We start from the raw sequence: 4,212 nt of genomic DNA on the forward strand, positions 1-4,212 counted from the left end.
CCAAACTGCTGAGCAACCCTGGTGCAAGAGTGAGGGCAAAGTGCATGAGAGGGAGAAGTCCTGTTGGTGAAGAACTTTGGAGAACCAAAGCAGAAGAGCTGATGCTGCATGGCTTATTCCAGTTTTACACCATTGGTACCAGCCTAAAAATGGGATCACTCTGTGGAGGATCGGACACAAGTGGCTTGCAAAGCTGTAGCAGTAACTTTGGACAAATGACGATGTCCCCATGATCAGAGTCTATAATATTAAGGAGGAGATACTCATTTTTAGAGTAGATCACTGCAGCGTATTTCCTCATCTCTCATTGCGTTTGAGAAGTGGCAACAAAAGCAGATCAGAAGATGTGAGATAGGGGTAGGAGGGGGATGACCTTGGCCTCGTGCCCTTCTTGTTGGTTTTCAGGGAGCGGATGCTGGTCTTGACAAAGGCCACATCCCAGCACATGGCAGCATGGGGCCACCTTTCTTAGCATCAAAGGTGCTTTGGGAGGGTTGCTCAGCCCACGGTCGTCTGACTCAATAAGAAGAAGGTGTGAGGTAGACACTCTGCTGCAACTGAGAGAATTTTGGTCCCAGGGAGCAGGGACTTTCCACGCACCAGCTGATGGGACAGGACAAAGAGAAATGCTTGCCAAGAGGAAGCCAGGAGACTTTAACCAGAAGTAAACCATGCCAATCCAGTCCATTCTAATCTCCTTGAAGAGGTCAGAGGAGGACGTGAAAAGGAAAATCCACACCAAAAAGTCTAGATCCTTGACTTTTGTGAAGCTTTTAACAAATCAAAAGCCACTGGGCTCCATCTGCTTTGTCATCATTGCAAAGCTGCTGGGCAGGGTGAAAGGGGAGAGCAGCCGAGGTTTCCACCTGACAAGGAAGATGGGGTGAGCCCAGGTGGGGTCAGCTTAGCCCCCACTGACACTCGGTCCCCTCCTGCCCCGTGTTTCTGTTTAAGAAGGCAGAAAAGGGATCAGCCAGAAGTTGAGGCGCGAAAGCTGGGGGCAAGGGCAGGGGGAGACCAGAGGGAGGAGAGGGAGGTTAAAGATTTCCCCTTTGGTGTGTGCAGAGCTCACTGTGAGATTTCTACGGCTCACCTAATTTGCAGCAGCCTTTAGGATGCTCTGAGGCATGGCATTTTTTTCCCTTCCCTCCCTCCTTGCCTTGCACACAGCCTGGCATCAGAGGAATGAGAAACCATAACCTGGACTATCCGTTCCCTGCTGCATGGGAAATCGTGTTCATGGAGGGAAGGGACCAGCGGGATCAGGCAGAGCCTGCAGTAGGGCCAAGGCAGGAGCAGGACAACTCTGCTGAGCACAGAGGAGGAGTTTGCCCACTGGAATGGTTTGCTGGGAAAAGGAGAGGGCAGAAAACAGTGTTCAGTGCGCACCGGCATTGCTGCTTGCCCTTCAACACAGGTCACAGCTGTCTCCGGACATTAAACATGGGGAGTCACCGTAAGGACAAAGACAAGGCAACTCCTTCTTTCTTGCATTTGCCTTGCCCTAATCTATCACTCTTATCTCAGCCTGGACTTACTGGGGAATTCCCAGTTTGCCTGTACGGAGCCATTCCCCATTCTGCTGTGGCGTAACTGGGCTCCAGCCGCCCGTCCTGGTACGGGGCGGCAGCCGTGTGCCGGGTGGGTATACCCCACGCTGCTGCTGGCGCAAGGGAAAGGGGATTTTTTCCTTCATGTGCAGCAAGGAAGCTGAAGAAAATCCACAGTAGGAGCAAGGAGAAGGATTTGGACCCTCTGTTCATTTTTGGAGCAGCGCTGTCCATGTATATCTGGCCATTTGATGGTCCACAGCAAGTCCTTCCCGAGAAGTCCTGGTTGCCACCTCTTTTCCAGGGGCAATGGCAGGAGCTGCCCATTAAACACTGAAATGGTTGGGTATTCTGGGAATGCAGGCTGTTTAAGCACCAAAAATAAGATTCAACATCAAATGATGACTACAAGTCCCCGCAGCTGAAAATTAAACAGCTTAAATTCTCTGCTGTGCCCTGCGGCAAAAACAGCTTTCTGTTCCCTGTTTTGAGAAGGAAGAGAAAAGCAAACGACTGCAGATTGCTAATCTCGGTCAGGGAACGGCAATCAGACACCCCAAATTGTGTATGGTTTGTATTCCTTCAGCCTGAATGTTAAAATAATCAAGTTATTACTGCATTTGGAATTGGATGGAAAAATTAATGCAAGGCACACTGTATTTCCACACCCGTATTTCCCTTTTCTTTACTAGCTCGTTTGTACATGCAATTTCCTAATTTCTCTTTGCATGAAAACTGTTAAAAACACCCATGTATTTTTAAACGTAACTCATTAGGATTATGAGTTTGCAGCAATTGAGATGAATTGGTCGTTTGCATCACTCTTACAGCTGCTTCATCCCCTTTGCAGATGCGGGCAGGGAAACGCGTGCCAGCAGCGGCTGGCTTTTTCACGGCTTGTTCGGGGTTTTTTTTCTGATTGCCAGCCTTCAGAAGGCTAGACGTACCCTCTCCTTAAAATAAAAGCTTTGATTCCTCAGTGCCTACACCAGCCCTGAGACTCAAGGGAAATAATCCAGGGGATTGATCTGTCTGGGCACTGGTCCCTGAGACTGCGGTGCTACAGAGCAGCTTTCTGCCAGCTCCCGGCACTGCCCCAGTAAAGCCTGAAATCCTACAGTAACTCCTTTCCTGGTTTAGTCCGGATTTTTTTTCTTTTAGCCAAGTAGGATGGTCTTCAAAAAACCTCCCTGCTCCCAGTGGACTTGGGGCTCATGTGCCAAGCTGGCATCTGGATGAGTTATTCTCCTCAACCGTGTTTGTGCAAGGGATGCATTCCCCCCCTTGCGCTCCCTGTAACACCCATCAATGGTACCGAAGGCATGAGCAGCCGGCTGGAAGAGAAGAAACTCTGCTCTGCAAGCGAGAAGAGGTTAAGAAGCCCAAGTTTATGGAAATAATATGAAATCATGAATGGAAGCCCTGGCATAGCATCTTTACTGTCTTGCGGCAAATGATACTGGGTTAATGCAGTGCAGTGCGATCGTATTTTTTCTCTCTTCCATAATGCTTGCCCCATCTAATTCACCCTCCAGAGAGCACATAATGTCCTTGAAGCTCAGAAATTAAAGAAGTTGTTTTTCCAAGGCAGCAAACACAGCAGGCATGTAGGTACAGCTTTACTGGGCCACGTTTGGCACCCAGACGTGACACCAGGGCATGACCTTGGAGTCCACACACCCGCCCTGACCTAACCAGTGTCCAGTCATGGCCCCGCTGCGAGATGCTGGAGAAGGAGAACTGACCACAGTCCGCTGCGGGCTGTGCCTCACAGTGTCCCCTCTACCTGCCAACACCTGGTAAACGAACCGTTCAATTAAACCATCACCGCTTCCAGTGATTGTTGCTTTTTAAGCCCTTGTTCTTCCAGTTTGGATTAATGCTGAGGCAGAGAAGTACGGCATGGGTATATGTCAATGCCATCAAAACACGTAAGGTGGTGCAGAGGTTTGGGATGGAGCTTCTCAGTGAATAATCGGGATTGCTCAATGGGAACAGGGCACATTCAGCTGATTCTGCAGCTAAATATGAAGGCAAAGCTGGCTGCACCTGAGTTGGGTCTGTCTGCCTTCTCCTGGGCTAAGGTCACCCTGCGCAAGTCAGCTCCAGGCCCACGGTTCCCAGGCAGTTCCTGGCACCAGCTGAAAGCCAAGTTACCTCTGTTACCCTTCAAAGGTGTCAACGGTCCAAGCCTCAGATACATTCAAGACTGATTTCTGCACTGGCCCAGTTCCTGAAGCCAAGGCTGAAGCCCACGTGAGCTAGGACCAGAGCATTCCCTCCTTGGGTCACGGCCATGAAGCTTCCAGAGACTAGGCAAACACAGAGCTCTCACTTCCCCTGAAATATTTCCACCAAAGGAGTGTATCGGGCTTCCTCCCCAGCTCAGGACCACAAAGGATGGGTGGAAGAACCAGCCCTTCCACCTGGTCCATGAGGGTGACCCCTGAGGCATCATTCACAGCTACTGCCCTGCTGCCCCACAGCTGGACCTTCAGACTGCTTCTCCCTGCCACTCTCCAAATCCTCATTCCTAGCTCCTGACGCTGGCTCCTCTCTGGATTGTTGCTTTTGGCTCCAGCACGGGCCTCAGTTGTTTGTGGGACAGCAAATGCCTGGCCCCCGATGCCTGTGGTCCTTTGGCTTCAGCCGGACCCTGGCT

This window comes from Cariama cristata, unplaced genomic scaffold, assembly GCF_000690535.1.
Source record: "Cariama cristata isolate BGI_N322 unplaced genomic scaffold, ASM69053v1 scaffold12981, whole genome shotgun sequence".
Lineage (NCBI taxonomy): Eukaryota > Metazoa > Chordata > Aves > Cariamiformes > Cariamidae > Cariama > Cariama cristata.